Consider the following 20,655-nt stretch of genomic DNA (forward strand, 5'->3'; position numbering starts at 1 on the left):
TGAGCAGTAGGTAGACAATAGCCAAATGATAAAATGGATCAAGAAAGAATCATCTATCCAGAAAAGCAATATGTTCTTCAAAATAGCATAGCAGTCGGATCAGGGCAGGGGAGACTTCAGAGCACTAATGGACAAGGTCAGTTAAGAATCTTGCTGGGAACTGTAATAATGGGGTTATGAAATTCCTTATATCAAAAGAACTTTAGGTTAAGTCCTAAGGACCTCATCCAATCATTATGCGAAAAAAAATCTCTTTTAGCTAAATATCAAAGTCTTTGGATGATTTTACTTCCACTTCTAAGAGTGGAGGAGCTGATGCTTATATACCAGTCCTTTGCCCTTGCACCCTGAGGCTCAAGGCTCTAGCTTTGCATCCTTGATTCCTGTAGTCTTCAAATGGACAAAAGCATGGTTGGATCTGTCTGGCTGAGTTTTGTTCATTTTCCATAATTTCATTCATTTCAGTAAAATACAAAAGAAAGTATAGCTAATTATGACAGAATAAATATGCAGACATAGAAAACAGATATTTTCATCTAATTTGAAACATCCTTTTAAAAAAGGAGGGTGACCAGTGAACTGGCTAGCTACAGGGTAAATCCTTCTAGGCACAAGGAAGCAATGCCATTACAGGTACCAGACTGCTTGCACAGGTGAGACTTCAACTGGGAAGTATTTATTGCATAAGTCAGTAGTCTTGACTGTGTGGAAAGTGTGAAAGCCTGCACAGTAATGGAATGCTGAAGGAAGGACTACTTTGAGCATGCTGTATTCCCTCCAGATTTCCTGCTTCCTGATTACTGCCTGGAGCCGCTTGAATCAATGTGGGTTAAAGCAGCCTAAGGTTGCTTTAAGTTCCCATGTGACCCAAAGAAGCATTCAGACTGTACTGTAATATATGGATCCATGATCGCTTTCTACTTTGTTTCTTTCAACCACAGCTCTCAAGAAATAAAGCACCTACAACATAATAACTTGTAATGGCATTCTGCCTGGGGATTTACCTCAGCTCTCAGTTATTCGGCTTGAGAAATGTGTACTGGCTGTATATGTTTATATAACATGCTTTGTAAAAGAAAATATCTGAAGAGGAATTATCAAAGTATAAGTAGACTGCTACTGTGTTGGAAACCATTTTCCAGATTCTGCTCTGTTACCAGTGGAGGGCCATCGTGAAGTATGAAGTGGAGTGTTCTGTCTCCAAGATGTACATCAAAGCAGAAGCTGCCCTTTTGAAAATGTGCCAAAGGTACCCCTTAAAGCTGGATTTTTTTGAAAGCACTTGACCTCAGCTCAATGCTAATGCTATTTAAGTTCATGGGAACAGGACCAGGCCAACAGTGAACTCCTCTGAAGGGTTAGTCACCTCCACGTCCCTAGCTTCTACCATTGTGCTACAGAGAGAAGTCTCAAGAGGAGTGTTAGGCAGCTGTTCTGATATATTCTGAGTCCTTTTTAGGACTTTAATAATAGATAACTACAAGTCACTCTGAACTCTGCTGTTCATAAACCATTTAAGCTGTGTTCTAGCAGTTTATGCCATTTCTGAACTCGGTGAAATACAACCTTTCTTCAGTTACCAAGGTGGCTGGTAGCTAGTCTTTTTAGTCTATTTCATGGAATGTTCTATTTAAGAGGGTTTAAGCAGATTTTTTTAAACTAACTGGGGGAGGAAAAACCACCAAACCACCTCAGCCCAAACTTCCAGAAACTATTCTCATTTGAACCTCCTGTAATCACTGTATAAACTTTTTTTTTCCTGTCACATAAATTGAAAGAGGGAACAAAGTATTGTGGTAGCAATATTTCATTCTTAAGAGGAGAGAACAAGGAAGGGTAAGAAGAGGTAGTTTCTAAAACCTTATGACAGTCTGCAAATCTTACAAGTGAACAACTGAATACCTTTTCTCCTTGAAGGCCAACTGGCTCTTGTCTAATCTCTCATGTTTTTATGTGTTCCTGTAATGGGATCCCTTTTAAATGGTGTAGCGTCCAGCTCTTACTGTTTTTTTGACCAGGCTCATATATCGTGGCTTCTTTTTGTTCCAGCTGCTTTAACTGATCATCTATCAGAATGTAAAGCAGCACTAAACAAGAAAATCCTTTGTCACTGCAATCACTCCCTCCACCACTCAACCTGTATCATCAGTAGTATGAAACATTAGTATCATCAGTAGGATGAAACTTGTTTTAATGTCCCCTCTATTTTTCCTGTGCTAGTGCTCACTTACGCTCTGTCACACATGCTCTCTCCCTCTCTCCTTCTGAATTCTGTCTCCCACAGTGCTGTATAAAATCATAAATGCAGCAAGAAGAGTTTAGATACCTAATTAAGACTCTCTTCCTTTGCGCATTCATCTAAGACTCACTGGTTTTCTTTCTCCTTTGGCCCAGGTACTGTTTTTAAAATGGTCAAAGCTTCCTAGGGAGTTTTATGGAAATTTTCTTGTATAAGGAGTAGTTTCTTGTCTCTGTCAGTTTAAATAAATTAGACTTTTAAATTTACAATATTGCCATTTATTTTTAATATGTAAGACACCGTGCTTTGTGAAGGAGAAAACTGCAGCTTTTAATTACTTAGTATTTGTTTAATTTCCTAGTAATCACTACAGCAAATTCTGGTGTGTCATAGCATATTTACTTTCATTTTTTACCTTATTTCCTATATTTGAGTTAGAAATGTATTATTTTGCCTTTTGCACTGTCATTCTGGAGTTCTCAACCATGTGGTAATGTTGGCAGGATTTTTGAATAATGAGCATTGTCTCTTAAGGCAAATAGACTTGTATTGTGTTCTGAAACGTTATCATCCCTTCTTAAGAAATATGTAAAATAATGTCATGAAATAAAGTTCTTTGGCAGGACCTTGTTGCACAACTCTTACAAATGTGAACAAATGTGATAAGGTGAACAAATGTGAGATGAGGACCTGCTATGATCAGAGTATATGTAAACTCAGTGCAAAGGGCAGAGCCTGGGAGACAGTTTATAAAATTCACAGTCAGTCACTGAGTGTGTTTAAAATAATTCAAGGAAAAGGCATAAAACTCCAGAATTAAAAACAAACAGGCAACTAACACACAAAAAAAACCCCAAAACCAAAAACCCCAACAACAAACAAACCACCCAGAAAATGAGTGAGGTTTTTTCATTATCTACTGTCAGATCTTTCTACAGGAAAGCTCTGGAAGCTTTCATATAGATTGGATTGTCATAGTCTCATTAAAGGTACCATGAATGGTGCATTTCAAGGAGAGCCTCAAATTAGTGTTGCATTAGCTGCTTATGGAGTGTCATGATGTACTTAGAAATTGAGCTCCAGGGGGATGCATGACTCCAATTGTGAGTACTCAAGATTTATGCAGTCCAGAAAACAGCCTCAACCTACACAGCAAGGCTTGCAGGTTATGTTTCTCTAATAAATTTAGGAAGAATACTGTTTAATTTTACATACTAGTAGAGAAGATAAGATTCTTGTGACTCTTTAGCTGCAGTACAGAAGAGGCTGACAAGTGTAGGGAGCTATACTTTAAAAAACACGTTATTGGAGGCAGTAGTATGAAAGCCTGGAACGAACAAACTTTTTCTGAAACTCAGTGAAGTTCATAGTAATGTGTGGTGAGTAGTGAATAGGACGTTGCCAATAGGAAAATGGAGATTAGTTTAGCGGTGCTCTACAACTTAAGTACTGTGAGATGAGATAACAAGACACAAAACATTTTCAGAGAGGATATTGGTACAGTCATCAGGCGATAGTATAACTGAGATTGGGACTAAATACAGGTGAGGAGTGCATTGCTTGGAAGGCACTCTTCAGCCCAATTTAAATGGCACCATAGAGCCAAGTCCGGGGCTATACATAGTCTTCTGATTTAAATTATTTTAAATACCTCTCTCTCCTCGGATTGAATACGTACAATAATGCCCAAGCTTGTCTGGTTGGGACAGAGACTCTTCAGAAAGTGAGTTAAAATGTTAAAAGAATATGACTAATTAAATTGATATTAAAAATAAAATGGAAGCTATTTAGGCCTAATATATCGAGAGTTGCAGTTGTATTACACTGGTCACAGATACAGTTGTTTGAATAAATGTCTTTAGGATTGCTGTAAGATATGTGAAGAAATGTAGGAAAAAAAGAATTGAAAAGCTTACTTTGGTCATAGAAGTAAAATTTGGTTAAGGAAAAAAAAATATTTCGGAGAGCAAAGCAAAACAGGACCATCATTTTCAAATTATGTAGTTGTTTTGGAGTATTAATTTGACTTTCATGACGTTTTATGACATCTTTACTGGAATATGCTTCCATTAAGCAGCAATCATGCAGGTCAAGTCAATATTGTTAACTATGAGACAGAAAGGTCTGAAAATGGGATTTGTCAATATGCTTTCTAAAATCTCCATGGAATCAGACCAAAAGTTGTAATTAGCACAAGTCAGAGGCCGTCATTGTTAAAAAAGACATCAAAAGGGAACTGGAGTACCTACCATGGTAGTGGCTGACATTATCAGAGGAACCAGGAATTGTCAGAATTCTAAATATGTAAATAAGATAAAGAAAACAAATCAATATGATGTCCAGGGAATTGACATCTCTTCAAGAAAAGGATTTACTGTTTCCCCAGTGGTAACTGATGACTGTAAACCACGGTGCTATTCTGAGAAGCTGTGCTTCCCAGAATATATTCCCAACATAACTTGGAGAAGAGTAAGTAACATTTAGTCCAAACTGTAGGAAGAAGGGAAAGTTGTCCTGAGGATGAGATGCTGCCCAGAAAGGTCTTAGGCAATCCACAATCATGTAGTATGTGAATCTTAGGGTATATTGGGATAAAGCAAAAAAGTCACAGACCACTAAAAATTGATTTGTTTGGTAATGACTGCTTGGAGAAAGTAAATTATATTTGGAAAGTAGGAAAGACATTATTGTTCTTAACTTCTATTTAATTTTATAAAGTTATCCTGAAAATGTACAGTGCTTAGTATCTGATACTTGTTTGGTATCACAGAGCTTATTTGGGGATTTGGCAAGGCAAAATCCCAGTTTTAAGAAGTTAACTTGTAGATCAGCATGGAACTGTTACTATTTTAATATAGGGGTTTTGAGATATTGCAGCAGTAGGGAACAGAGATCTAAAAGTCCCCTCTAATACTGTTAGAAAAAAAAGGTATTAATTCAGATTTCTGGCTAACAGAAGAACACTTCAGAAGCCATTACAGACCACTTAGGAGGAAATGACTGTGTCTGATTACTTAGGATCAAAAAGGAATTATGTTAATTTGAAAACACTGTTAATGGTAATTAAATTGCCTTCCAGTTTCTGAAATTAAAGATAATCTGAGTTGTAGAAACTGAAGTGATTATAGAGGCAACTTTAGAAGGTCTAAATAATTATAGCTTTCAAAAGCTTGAAGTAGGAAGGGGAAGGCTACTTTCTTTTACTTGTTGGCAAAATGATACTTGCAAATTGAGACTTAATAATAGAGGAACATCTACCTTCTCTGTTACTATCTATCCCTAATAGTTGTTATTAGAATGAGGTTGTTTTTAAATTAATATCATACTCTCAGATCTTAATAGCTGCTGCTTTAAATTCAGCTGAGAGATAGAAGTATGGCTCAGAAATAACTACACTAGTATTTGCTGTTAATGTGTCTTCATTTACTGAGAACACTCACCTTCAAATCCATGTTTTGTATGCCCTTTTTTAATCTTTCCTTATTTCTGAGGGGGCATCATATTTTCAAATACTTACGTTCTAATTTAGAAAACTTAAGGTACTTTTATGAAATAAAAGATGATTGTGGTGGCAGGTATGAAATGAAACAGCAGTTGTTGAAGTAACAAAGCTAGTCAGTCATTTGGAGTCCTTAATGCTGTATATGCCTTAGCCCCTCACATGCAGCTACAAAGGGATAATACATAGTAAGTGTCGTTAAGTATCTGAGGTATAGAGGACAGTAGCTATTGTAGTGATAATCCAAATTTCACAACTTCGGGCTTCCGCCACATATGCTAAGTCTGATCTCATAAAAGTGTGTGATGATAGAACTGCTAATGTAGTTGTTTCAGTTAAGCGAGTATTACAATGGTAATTAAAATTACTTGTATTAAAAATGAGTATTAAAAATAACTGGTAAATTTGATTATTACAGTTGTGATAAAAAAATTGCTTACATTGCACTCTGTACGAACTGAATTTCAGGACATTGAGGTTTGGAAGGACTGGAAGAAAAAAAATTAAATGCTCAGTTGAAGGTTCATTTACTGTGAAGAATGAAATTACTTGGTAGAAACAGTGCTTTGGAAATCAAATCTCTGTTCCTTGAAGAAAGAGGGCTAAAGCTGGTTTAAACTTTATTTTGCTCCTCCTTGATTGTGAGCTAAGAGGTGTCCAGCACAACTTATGTGCCAGTTACACCAGCTGCAGTAACTGAAAGGCTCATGCCTTGAGGACTGCTCTGCATGCTTGCACTTTATGCTCAGTATGAAACTTGCAGTGTGCAACTTGGAGTGGAATCTGAGCTTGATGTGAGTTAAGTGAAACCAAATAAAAGGTTTGAGAATAAAGAACTTGTGCTATAAAATTATTTTTTCCAAGTAATTTGCATTAGGTCTCAATTATATAATTGATTATTTATAAGTTACTCCTTTAATCCCTTTTACTTAAAGATCTTTCATCTTATTGTAGTTGACTCTGAAATTCATGTGCGAAAATACAGCTGTGTCTCATTCTCTGCTGATTTCTTGGAATTAATGTGATTCTTGTTCTTGCATTTTTTTGCAAAGAAGTAGGCTTAAGGTAACCTACTACACTGAGGGAATGAACAATTATGCTACACTTGCGAATTCACAAGTTGCATGTCAGTAAGTGGTAGCTCATTCTCAAAGTGCAGTTTGATGTTATTTTTTTCCCCTCCTGCTTTCCCAAAGTCACTTGTTTCTTTTGTGATTCTAATCCAGTTGTGATAGTAGATGGCTAATTACACAGATGCTTTATTTTCATATGAAATACTGTATAAGCAACCAGGTTGAAGTGGATGCAGGGTAGAAATTGTGAGAGTATTTACGGAAGCAGCAATCGGAATGGATATGAAAATCTGTGAACATCATACAGGATTAAATTGCTTATCTTTATTTAAGAATTGCAGATTGCTAATTAAGGACATGATTCTGAAGTGTGGGTGATAACTTAAAGAGTACTGACTCCTCTTATTATGAATAACTAGGTCTTCCTGAACTGCTTATGAGAAGAAACCTCCACATGTAGTATTTTGAGTGGCTGGATAAAATAAAATAACGTTTGCTCTATGAATTAGCATATTGTTTCCCAGAAGAAAAAATGTCCTATTGCGTAATTTACTTTCCTCTGAATTTTTTAGTGTTTCTGCAGCTTTCCTGTCTGCAAGGATGAAAACAGGTATTATCAGATCTGCTTGTTACATGCTCTGTGCCTTGAGCCCTGCCCTTTGCAGAAGATTCTCAGTTCAGAATGTTTGTAGGTATTAACGTTTATTTGTGGTGTAAAATCCTGCAGTTTTCTGTCAGTCAGAGGTGTGCCATTTGTCCAGTGGCTTCAGTCATTAGGTCACAGAATTTTTATAAAACTGTTCATAATTTATATCATGCACCTAAGCAAATTGTAATTAGGTATTTGACCACTTAGTGACACCAGTAGTTTTGAATCCACCTAACCTACTTAGCTGCAGTAAGATCTTATCTTGCCCTCATCCCACTTAGGAGTTTAACAATGTTTGCTGTTATGGCAGGTCTGCTTCAATTTGGTCAGAGTATGTTAAGATGGTCAAGCTGAGAAAATCACAGATCTATTAAAAGTAACAGGCTCAGATACATGGGCTTTGATGTGTGTACCACAGTCCTGCTGAGCCAGCATAGTACACTTGATTTGCGTGTACCCAGCAAATTCATAATCTGAGCACATCAAGGATCCTATATCACTTGTGCTTCTCCTCCAGTATGTCCAGGCACCTATTACACTCACTGCCTGAATGTTCCTCCTGAGTTTTGATTGTTCCATTAAAAAGAAATAGTACACAATGTGAAATCTGGATCCCAGTCAAATTTTGGTAGCATGCTACTTCTGCAGCTTTTTGTATTTAGAGTTTTTACTATTGTAAATTTAGGGATTACGCTTGTTTCAGACTTTGATTTGGATTCTTGTACTCTTCCAAGCCACAAGTCCTTATGCATCTCTGTTCTAAAATGAAAAAAATTGCTTTGATTGTGATTTTAATTGAAGTGATCTTTGCTTATGAGGCTGGGCCAGTTACTGGGAGAGGTGGGGGGGAAGTAAATCACTAGGTATGAGAAACATTTGTCTTCTGTGAAGATTATGAAACTGTTGCTAATTAAGCTAACAAAATCTTACAGTCTCTTCTCTTCCTCTGTCCTTTTAGTCTGTGGCTGTTCTTCATAATGCTTACTCTGTAAATATCCAAAATGTTTATTGATCACCACTAGCAAACTACTCTAATTAACAGTGAAATTCATTAAATAAGTACATGGGAAACAACTCCATCTGGCTGTAGAAAATGAAATGAATATTTGGTAGTTTGTGAATTTCTGATTGCAGTGTAAAACCCATGTGAATAGAAAGTGGTTTTAGAAACATTTGAATCTCATTACCAAAATGTAACATTTTTACATTTAAAGTTATCAAAATTTATCTTGAGGAAAATGAATCTTAAAAGTACTTAATTAGTTCATATGGAACATTATTGTAGAATTACATTGTTCTATAATCAACAAAGAGCAAGTATACTAGATAGTAGATACAGGCCTAGAAAACTGAAGGGGCAGGAAAATGGATTAGGAATGAAAAACCTTATAAATATTCTGATCCTTGCAGAATCACGTAATGTACAGTGAAGAAATATATACATAGAGTGGAGGAGGCTGATAGGCATAGAGAAGGGGCATGTCCTGGTTTCAGCTGGGATAGAGTTAATCGTCTTCCTAGTAGCTGGTACAGTGCTATGTTTTGAGTTCAGTATGTGAAGAACATTGATAACACACTGATGGTTTCAGTTGTTGCTAAGTAATGTTTAGACTAAAGTCAAGGATTTTTCAGCTTCTCATGCCCAGCCAGCGAGAAAGCTGGAGGGGCACAAGGAGTTGGGAGGGGACACAGCCAGGGCAGCTGGCCCAAACTGGCCAAAGGGGTATTCCATACCATGGGACGTCACATCTAGTATAGGAACTGGGGGGAAGTGGGGGCAGGGAATCGCCGCTCGGGGACTGGCTGGGTGTCGATTGGCGGGTGGTGAGCAATTGCCCTGCGCATCATTTGTACATTCCAATCCTTTTATTACTTACTCTTGTCATTTTATTAGTGTTATCATTATCATTATTAGTTTCTTCCTTTCTGTTCTATTAAACCGTTCTTATCTCAACCCACGAGTTTTACTTCTTTTTCCTGATTTTCTCCCCCATCCCACTGGATGGGGGGGGAAGTGAGTGAGCGGCTGCATGGTGCTTAGTTGCTGGCTGGGGTTAAACCACGACAGGCAAAAATCCAGGAAGAAGAATGTTCTTAGAGTAGAGGCAGGGGATTGCTGTTGACGGAGAGGAACAAAAAGTAGAACAAATACAGCAGTAGAAAACAAAATTTTGCTTCAAAGTCCTAAAAATACTTCTTTTGATAATGTTATATTTCTATTAAAAGTATATTATACATCAGCCTTTAAAACTACTATTTTAGGAGGGGTGCTGTATTTCACAGTGTAGACATATCCAGAAATACAAACTTTAGGCAACTGAAGGCAACAGTCTGTCCATACTTAACAGAACCTGTGCTAGGGACACAATTTGAATTCTCAGATGGGTAGTTGGAACATAACATTTGTAATGCAAAGCAGTAATTGGAATTATCCCTTGCTTTCATCTGTTCAGGGTTAATTCAAGGGTTCAGTCATAACCTCTACTGGGGAGAAAAAGAGATCTTGTATTCTCTGGTCGTGCCACATGTAGTTAAAGGAGGATTTGTACGAGGCTTGGTACCTGCCATTCCATGTTTCAGTGCAATTTTCGGAATTCCAAGAGACTGAGAAAATTATGTCTAGACAAAATAGAAATACAACAGATAACCATCAGGCACAAAAAGGTTTAAATCCAGTGCAGTCAGTGATTGCCACAGAGCTTTTATCTGGTGTTAAGTTTATGTAAATAGTCTCATTTTTCTCTAAGTTGAATTTGGTTAGAAAACAGTGTGCCACAATAAGTGAATAAAGCAGACTGTCAGTGTTTAGTTAACTTTAATTTAAAATTGCAGTTTTAACATACCTCATTCTTGCTCCAGTATAATCTAAATTCAGCAGTGTAAGATCTAGCAGAAGAGACAGAATACCTTTAATCTGATAAGATGTTCATGATCTGACAAGGCCTCTAGTCAAATGCAGCATGTTACAAAAATCCTACATAAAGAATGCTAACAAGAGAGTAAAACAGGCAATAGTAAAGCGTTTGTAAGATTTTTTTGGCAAGTTATTTTCTTTTTCTACATTTCTCTGATGTTTTTCTTTAATGTAAGGGACTTCTGCTACTGGAAAAAGAGTGGTAAAGAAATATGGCTGAAATAGAAGATGCTTCTGCCTAAGAACAACAGCTAAGAGGTAATTTAATTGAATTAAAGAGTTCTTGAGGAGTGAGCCATGTGCTACATTAGCCTGAGTATATCTTTTTTTTTAGGATAGTTTTTATATTTCAAAGCTGCATTAACATTAGTCATTGAGTTAAAGGTTCAAGCATAGCCTGGCTGAGGCTAATACAGTGCTTTTAATTCTGTCCTTTGAGTAGTTCAGTGTCCAGAAGGGTTCCTCATTCTGAAGCAATGTTTCCATAGAGTCAGTGTTAGTAATTGTTGGGATAGCTCTGTTAATTGACACTAGCATTAGTTTCTTCTGTTCTTGACATGCTTACAAGTTTTGTCCTATTCAGTATTTCTTTCTTCTTTGAGTTCTTAGTGCCAATATTAGTCTTTTTTTTCCCCTAGTGTTGACTCATTCCTTTGTTTTAATTTACTATGTTCTTCCAGTCTTTCTTCACTGTGTTACTCATAATCATAACTCATTTTCTCTGAATCCATAAATGGCTCCAAGGGACAGGCATTTCTAATAGAGGACATTTCAGAAGTTCAGATTAACGATTCATGAGTGTGCAGGTGAATGCCAAATTGCCAGGTTGCTGCTCCAGCATTTCACTGCTCTGGTAGAATATAGATTTCAAACACATGGGCCCAATACTTCCAGCAAGATGACTTCATAAGGCCATTTTATTTCTTTATCCATTCCTATTTCTGTAAAGTGGCTAAAGCAATATTATTTTTCCAAATTATTTCTGATTTTTTTTTAACTGAGTAATTATTACTTAATGATTACCAGTTAACTTAGAAGACATTGTTTTCAAGAGAGGTCTACTTGCACAGTAGTACAAGTGCTATAAACCTAAAATGAAATACAAATACTGTTGGATACAAGATGTTATTGGAAAAAAAGAGAACTCTCATGGATTTGAAAAAAAAAATGTCTGCTAGCTGAGATTTATAGCATGGGTATGTACAGACGTTATGCAATTCATTCTGAAAGCCATTAGAGGTGTGGTATCTCTTCGTCATAGCATTTGTTGGTAGTGAGAAAGAACTGAAGACAGAGGCTTGTTTTTCGGTAACTCAGTGTTAGAGGTTCTTATTGAAAGTTGCCACAGAATGACAGTTCCCTTTGTCTCTCCCTTAGAACTTGACATCTTTCTTTATGTTAGGAGAAAAAACACAGAGGAACTAACAAAAGATATCGGAGGTAAAAACCAGCATGTTCCATACAGCATGTGCTTAAGCAATATTCAGAAGCATATCTTCGACATTCTGTGATGTTCACTAGGTGAAAGAGTATTTAATTTAGAAATCAGCATTTTCGTTTTTTTATTTATCTACATCTGTCAAAATAAAGCATCTCTGCCTTTTAACAACCGAAGGGCAGATTCCCATTAGTGGAAACTGAGCTAGTGACGTGAATACACAAAGGCAGAGAACACTATCCATTATAGTGACATACTACAGTTCTTAAGGGTATTTATTCGTCTAAAGTTGTAACCAAGTGCATTACAAATCCTAGTAAGGCACCTGGCTATATATTTGGGCATCTAAATACCTTCAGCTGGTAGCAGTAGCAGACAGTTACTCTGTGTGGATCATCTGGAGACAAAGTGGCTGGTAAACAATATACTGTAACAATACAGTAAATTGTACACAAATGCGGTTATCAAAACTGTATATTCTCATAACGTTCTTCAGTGAACAGTAGGGCAATGAAATTAGAATTTCATGCCTCATGAAGACACATTTAGAGCAAAACTGGTCAAAAATATAAAGCAATTTATAAGCAAACGCTGAATTTGGACCGAAGTACACCAAGAGAAAGTAGCACCACCTGAACTCTGTTGTGATTTACTCACTAATCAAAAGCTTTGCAAATACTGCCTCTATTATAGATATTGACTGTTGTATAGCACAACACTATATGCTTAGACTGTGTTTAGTCTAAACACTACTTAGCAACAGCTGAAAACATCAGTGTGTTATCAACTGTTATGTTATTCTCATACTAAATCCAAAACATAATACTCTACCAGCCACTAGAAAGAAAATTAACTCTATCCCAGCTGTAACCAGGACAAGTGTTTATACTAAGTCAAGGATTTTTCAGCTCATGCCCAGCCAGCAAGAAGGCTGGAGGGGCACAAGAAGTTGGGGGGGGACACAGCCAGAACAGCTGACCCAAACTGTCCAAAGGAATATTCCGTACCATATGATGTCATGCCCAGTATGTAAACTAGAGGGAGTTGGCTGGGAGGGGCAGATTGCTGCTCAGGGACTGGCTGAGCATCAGTCAGCGGGTGGTGAGCAACTGCATTGTGCATCACTTGTCTGTCTTGGGTTTTATTTCACTCTCTTTTTGTTATCTTCCTTTTCAGTATTATTACTATATTTTACTCTTTATTTCAGTTATTAAACTGTTCTTATCTCAACCCGTGTGTTTTACTTGGTTTTGATTCTCCTCCCCATCCCACTGCGGGGGTGAGGAGTAAGCGAGCAGCTGCATGGTGCTTAGTTGCTGGCTGGGGTTAAACCATGACAATACCTCTTTTATTTAAGCTATTTTCACCAGTCCTTCTTTGTCATTTATGTTGCTAGTTGAAAACTTCTCTTTTTCTGTTGAGGGTTGACTCCCAACTAAGAATTCACCACAAGACCACCCAGACACAATTGCAATGACCAAATCTGCTTTGTGCACCCAGGCTTTCTTCACAGCTATGTCTGTCACTTGGCCTACTCAGCTGGCTTAGCTGTTCCTGGTGCTGTACCTGAGCTCCTGCGCTGCCCTTGAGCATACATGCTCACACACAAGCCTTTGATATAGAGAGTACTTTGGAAGATTTCCCCTTTGCGTAAAATGTTAACGAAATTGAGAAACAGAAACGTTTATTTTTGTCTTGACTGTTAAAATGTCAATTGCTGCACCCATTCCATTGGAAGTTGTTAACAAATTTAATTGTCTAACCAAATTTCTAGAACTTGGATAACTTTTAAGTCTTTCCCCTCATGTGTGCAATACCATCGTGTATTTTGTTCTACATGATCCCTTTTGTTAAAACACTGTGAACTAAAACTTTTCTGCTCTCCATAAATTTCTTCTTTCAAGAATGTAGTAAGCAGATGTCATCATTGAAGCTTCCCATCAGTCAACCCTTTTAAAACTGTTACTTATCTGTCTTTCTTTATGTGGCACTGACATGCATCTAACCACTGTCTGATTTAGAAGCAGTCACTGAGTAATACTGTCATGAAATTAGAAAATTCTTTAAAATCTTAATCAACCTTAGTTGGTTTATACTTTTTGACTTAGTTTGACAAGACGTCTGTTAAGAGATAATAGGCATTTACTTACTGAATGAGGTTTTAAAGTCTTTTAAAGTAGAAACAAGTCTACATAGCCATGGAAGTTAGATCTCAAGCTCCTTTCTTTAAGCAAAATAAGTTTGCATTCAGACCATACTCATTAAACTATGCACACAACACAATTTTTGATTTTGAAATAAATGTAGAGTTTAACTAGTATGCACAGTGCTGTTTAAGCCCAGCCAATCAATGCCGTTTCCACCAAGGAGCAGATGTTTTTTCAGCAGTCGTACTCTACTAGGTTGTCTTGGCCACTTCAAGTTAATAGTTTTGAAAACTTATGACTAAACAATTCTAGGATGCCTCTTTCCTACTTATTTATTGTTGCACAATTGTTATTTTATTTGGTTTGTTAATTTAGTTTGTTATCTTTATTTTAATATTGGATTATTATAACATTTTGGTTTTGGAAGCCACTAATGAGACAACATGGTGGCGCTGTAGCATGTTTAAGAAGCCAGCTTAGGGAGCTTCAGTCTTACAAAGTTAGACAAAGTAGTTAAGGATGTTGAGTATCTTGTGTTCATGTGTTTGGCTTTTTGATTTGGCTTGCCCATGCACACAATTCAATTAAGGAATATTCTTCCTGAGAATTCCATCTGTAGATCATCTGATCTTCCACATCTCATAGTGTGCTGTGGCCAATGTTCCGAAGAGACTGGAGATAAAATTCCGAATCTTAAATTTCAAGTGAAGTAGAGCTTAGGTGTTTTGTAAAGTAGGAGGAATTGTGGCTTCAGAAAGTGGGTTAACTGGTCTGTATACACAGATCTAAAACAATCTCTCTCGACTGAAATAAGAGCTTCTCCCATAAAAATCTAATTTCCCTGTTTTAAATATCACTTTAAAGGAAAATGTGTTACTTGTTCTTGAAAAAGCATTTCATCTTTTTGAGGGTTCAGAATCATACTTGTCTGGAGGTTGATGCTTCATGTAATAATGAAGTGTTTGCTATGAAATATACTTCCAAGTTTTTTTCTCATTGCGTTTTGTTCTTCAGTTCTGATAGTCTATATATCTGTGTAGACTAAGGAGGAAGAGAAGAAAGGACAGCACTGAGTTATCCCTTGGTAAGCTGTTTTTGTAATGACTTGATTCAGTTTCTCATTCTGAAATAGCTCACTGTCATCAGTTTCAAAGTCATTTAATGGCTCTACTAGATCTAAATCAAAGTTGATGTTCATATTTTTTCATGGTAGTTGTACAAGTCTTGAGTCAGCATTGGTTCTGGATGAATGCATGAATGATATATAGTGGCTTGAACCCACCTAGGAAATGGTTAACTGCTTTCGCTTATGACAAAGAACAGCAGCTTTATTTTCCTCTGCCTGCTAGAGGCCAGTGAGGTGTCAGCTTTTACCTGTTGGAGTCTTGATTTTGAAATGTAGTATAACGTTTAGTAATCAGTAAAAGTATTCAGTAAAACATTTAAACATGCACCTCTGTGAAGATGTATGATGTTATGTATGCTGCGTGTATGATTCAGTGAAAACAGACTATGGTCGGTAACTATGGTCGGAAGAAAGGGTAAGATTCTGGAAGGAGAAGGCAGTGATATGAAAGGTGAGGAAGTAAATAAGGAAAGAAGAAAGAGCAGGGTAGCAGCTAGAGTAGCAGGCAAGTAGCTCAAGGAAGTTACACTTCGAGGGAGGAGGTGAGGACAGCAAAAATAACGAAATAAGAAGAGGTGGTGCCAGGGTTATGAAAGAGGGAATGGAAAGGAGGTAGTAAAGGAAAAGCTTGATCATCAGCAAAACCTGAAAGGACAAAATCAGGGCCAAATGCCTCACTAAAATAAGTTAAAAACAGTTTTGTTCTGTATTATTTGAAAGGAGTGGTGGGCCTGTGCAAGCTGAGTGCCCATTCTGTGCTGTAATTTATATTAAGACACTTCTTCCGATTCAATCTCAGAAGCTGATAAATCAGACAGACTACAGAAAACAGGCCATTAGCAAGAAAAGCAGTGGCTTTCTGTGTCTGGAGGCAAGTGGAGTTACTACTCGACACCTTAGGAGGTGTCAGGAATTTCTTTTTCTGCTTCTCCTTTTCCCCTATTTCCCTCCCCCCTCTATAGTTTTTGGTTTTTTTCACCTGGTGTGGAGTACAATGCTTTGTGAGGAACTGGGATTTAATAACTGTCTAGCTTCAGGTCAAGTTGCAACCTGAATTTGGTTTATTAGCTGATCCTGGACCCCTCTCTTTCTTGTCTAATTTTCCTAGCTCCATGCACTAAGTCTATTCTTAAGTTTAAGTTTGCCGTATTTGTTTTTTCTATCCTTTCTCTTCCCATCTTACAGAGGTGTTGAAGGTTTACCCTTCAGTCTGGTTTCTGACACTATGTGGAGTTTATCAAAGATCAGTGCTGAGGTGATCTTCTGTTAAGAACATAAAAGAATGAAAAAAGAGCAAATTGTTTAGATTTGCACATAATGAAAACAGGAGGTGAAATGGGATCCAGAGCGATCCAGAGGCTGGGCAAGTAATTTTTATGGCTTCAGTGTTTGAAATGGGAAGTAATGAGTCTGGTAGAGAATAATTATCTTTTATTACTGCTTTGTAAGTATTCACAACTGCACCACTCTGCTCCAAGGCTGGATTATGGTGGATAATCTAATCCTAAATTAAAGCACGCAGGATTAAGTTAAATTTGAGCACATGAAGTTTTGCACAGGTCAGGAGGACAGTTAATAAAATGCTGAGAAGATTACTCCCAGACTTTTATTACATTGTCCATTGAAAAATAAGGGAATGGTCTAGAAAGGAGGAATAAAGTTGATAAATCCTAAATCTATTTTATTGGAAAAACAAGATATGGGTAAGAGAAGGAAAGAATATTTGTACTTCTATGAAGGTACAAATGTATTTCAATTTCATTTAAAATAGTCACTATGGGGACAGAATGGGAGAGAAGGTATACTTAAGGTGTTTGATAATTTTAATATACTCAATACTGATTTATTGTGCTGAACAGAGCTTAGTGACACATGAGGTCCTTGAGATAATTACTAGAGTATTGGTACAATGAGCAGCTGTTAAAACTTTGTTTTGTCTTCAGTTGAGCTTAAAAGTACTATAATCCTAGACTGATCTTGCAGATCTCACTGAAACTCCCTGGAGAGAAAGGTAGAGGAGAGTTACAGTAAGAATAAAGAGTCAAGTCACCTAGGATTTCAATCTTTTACACATGTGCAGCTGCCTTAATAACGTGAAACCACTTCTTTATCTTAGATTGATATTATGAGGAGTATTTATTAGTACTGATAGGATTTAAACCATTCCATAAATACTGTTACCAGGCAAAAGTAGAATACTTGGGCATTTTGCAATTATATGAACAATATATTATATCACAGTTCAGTTTGTGTTTTACTTCAGTGATTTTTTTTTAATTCATATTTGTATTAATTGTTTTTAATGTACAGTATTTTTCATCTTCATCAGTTATCTCTTGAGAGCGTACTTCTATTCATCTTTTCACTTGTGAGCTCTCCAATAACATTTTTAGATTAGGCAGTGCAACATAAATCACTTGAGAATGCAAACAGATTAGACAATTCATTAATAACTTGGATGGTAAAGAAAGAGGAAAAACTTTTTTTTCTATGGCATGGCACTTTGTTTTGAGTAATATTTTACAGTACTTTCTTACTGACATTTCGAAAAAAAAATTGCTAAACCAAAGTCAAATAAGGTGTCCTATGTTTTGGTGTGGTTGCAGTGCCATGATCACTTGAAATAAATACATAGTGGGGTTGCTGCCATACAGGACTGTCCTAGCCTTTTTGCTGCCTTTCTTGTGCTGACACTTTTGTGGTTGTGCAGTCAGACAGTTAAGGGGACTGATTTGGCTTTAAATCATCATGCACCACAGATCTAACCAAACAAACCTCTAGAGTACAATCAGAGTGGGAAGCTGAGAATAGGACTGCCTAATTTGGCAGCAGCCCAAATTTATGTTGTTTTAACAATATCATGAATCAGCCATCTGAGTTAGCTATTTAAGCCTTCAAATAACGTTTCATATGCTTTACTTCAGGTATATTTATAATCTATTAAAACTGATGAGCTTGTTTACATCTTGAGTTTACACACATGTGAGTAAATGCAGCATGGAGGCTTTATTTTGATACATTTGGGAATTCTAGTACAGCTTATTGTTTTTCAGTTCCATTCAAAGCTAAATAGACACCAAGCTTTAAAAGGTAACACAGGTCACTCAGAAAGTAATATCTCGCCTTGATTTTGTTTGGTTGCTGATATAGGTGGTTGTGTGTGCCAAATGCAGTTTTCCACATCTGAAAGAAAGTGCTCTTTAGACAAAGCTAGACCAGTTAAATGTACATTCTTCAAATAATTTTCTCTTATTATGTAGTCCCATGTAAGCTGTTAAAGTTTTGCTAGAAAGTGCTTGTGCTGTTTGCATAGTGGAAGTCATAAGGTGTAGGTAGATATGACCATCTTTATAACTAATAATAATTAAGTATGGACAAAGCAAAAGTCTAATAGGGTTTTTTTACTGCCTACTACTACTTTTTAGCAAGAATAAGACAAAGGACTTAAGGTCTGAAGCTGTAGAAGCAGCCTTTTCTCTTAAACAAATATACCCTCAGACATGACCTCTTCTGTCTTAAGATTGCCCAAATGACATACAGATTTATAAGCTTCACACATCTGTCCGGTACACAGCAATATGTGGAATATCTTATTTTATTCATTTTGCACCTGTACTTGCCCACCTCCCTTTATATTATTTTGAATTTAGTAAGTCTTTGATGTAATCTGATTTTTCTTTCTCATAATGGTCTTGAAAAACTATTGCAGAATTCATGCAAACCTGGCTGGATACTCTGTTCACAGAGAGTAGTTCTCAGTGATCTGCTACTGAATTGGAATTAGTCAGGTTTTCCAGGGGGACTGGCTGGAGGTTTGTACAGCTTTGTATCTTCATTAGTTGTTCAAATAATGGAGTAGAAAGTATGTTTATTATACTTGACACTAGCATGCAGCTGGGAAGAACAGGACAGGTTGGAAGGCAGGTTTGTAACTGAAAAAAAGTTATGACAAATAGGAGAAATGGGTGTACGTTGCGGTTGGAATTTATCAAGCACATAAACAAAGGTACAGGTAGGATTAAGTAGGAAATAAAATTTTGTTTGTTTGTTTGTTTTTAAAGGATCTGATGGTTGAGGCTCCCACACTGAAGCGGAGTCAAAAATACTATGCTGTTGTGGAAAAAACCCCAAATGCAGTACTACATTATATACGTAGTGGTAGCATTTGTGAGACATAAGGTACATAAAAGAAAAAAATCCTTCCAACTCAGCTTAGATGGAGTCATATTCCCAGTTTGAGGGAAAAAAATTTGGGAGGGAGGCACACCACTGGGAGAGGGTCCAGAGGAGACCATAAGAATAGTTCTCTCCCTGCATTTTCTGTAATTCTTCAAAGATAGTTAATGGAATTTCTTTAGCCTAAAGAAGAAAGATGTGAGAAAGTGGAGGAAAGCATAGGAGGAGAACTTAAGTATCTTCAAATATGTAAAAGACTGTTTCTAGCTGAAAAGGCACTACCTGTTCCCACATATCTGTAGTGCTTACATCAAGAAGCATGAACTTAAATTTGAGGAGTAAAGATTCAGGATAGACGCAGATTAAAACTTCATTGTGAGAGGATACAGAAGTCCTTGAAGGGGTTCACTGGGGGAGACAGTAGGGTATCCATAACAGGAGAGTTTTAAACAGTGAAGACAATGTCTGTCAGTAATGACCGGGAGCTGCTGAACCTGCCTTGAGTTCAGGAGATGGCCCAGTTAATAGGGTTCCTTCCTGCTGTATGACCCATATCATTTTAATGTCAAAATATTTACTGTTTTTCCAAACATTAACTTTGCAAGTTATCTAAAATACTCATCCTGTCTTCATGAGTATCTTTCAGAACCACTAGGTACTGGAACATGTAACTATTTCAGACCAACGGGTGAATAAGTTAGGGTGACTTGTCTTTCTAATGAAGCTTGGATGTTACTCCTTTGAATCACGGATTGATCTCAGTGTCCTGGGAAATTTTTCAGGACTGTGCCTTGTCGTGTACTTTCACCTGAATGGGATTTTCTCTGTATCCTTTCGAACTCTGAACCTAGGAACAGACAGACGGTCATCCTGCACTAGAAGACTAATTGCTCTTGTTACTGTGGTAGTAAAACCAATAAATCATTATTCTGTTACAGTCAGTGTTCCATGCTTATTTCTGTTATACATCCCACTCCTACTTCTGTAACAGATCCTAGCTACGTTTAGGTAGGCATGTTAAAAGTATAAATGCCCATCTGTTTGTATACATCCGTAACCTTTCCTATTTAAAAGCCCCCATTTGAGTAATGAGCGTGAATATTGCCTATCAAATATACTTTTTGCCTAGATTTCCTTACAACATGGTATAAGAACCTACTTTGCAACAGCATGTAATGTAAAGGAATCAAAAAGCCACAGCAACAATGGTGTGTTACAGGAATAGGGCAAAAAAGATCAAGGATCATTGCTCTAGATTCTGTTCTTTTAATAGGGAATATGTGCTTTTACTGTTAGGGCAACAAATTGAATAAACTGCTTCATGCAAATATAAATTGTAACAAAAGATACTAAAAAAGCCTGCATAAGTCAGATGCTATTAATTTGTTGTGGAA

The 20,655-nt window shown here is 36.9% G+C and overlaps 2 long non-coding RNA genes across 2 annotated transcripts in view; one reads left to right on the forward strand and one right to left on the reverse strand.

Moving 5' to 3' along the window:
- Positions 1 to 20,655, forward strand: part of LOC138687932 (uncharacterized) — a 161,166-nt gene that overhangs the window by 93,578 nt on the left and 46,933 nt on the right. The window lies entirely within an intron of this gene.
- Positions 16,872 to 20,655, reverse strand: part of LOC138687661 (uncharacterized) — a 30,110-nt gene continuing 26,326 nt past the window's right edge. The window contains exon 6 of the long non-coding RNA XR_011326773.1: positions 16,872 to 19,017. This is a non-coding gene — a long non-coding RNA (uncharacterized lncRNA). The remainder of the gene's footprint in view (positions 19,018 to 20,655) is intronic.

Source organism: Haliaeetus albicilla, chromosome 11, assembly GCF_947461875.1.
Source record: "Haliaeetus albicilla chromosome 11, bHalAlb1.1, whole genome shotgun sequence".
Taxonomy (NCBI): Eukaryota; Metazoa; Chordata; class Aves; order Accipitriformes; family Accipitridae; genus Haliaeetus; species Haliaeetus albicilla.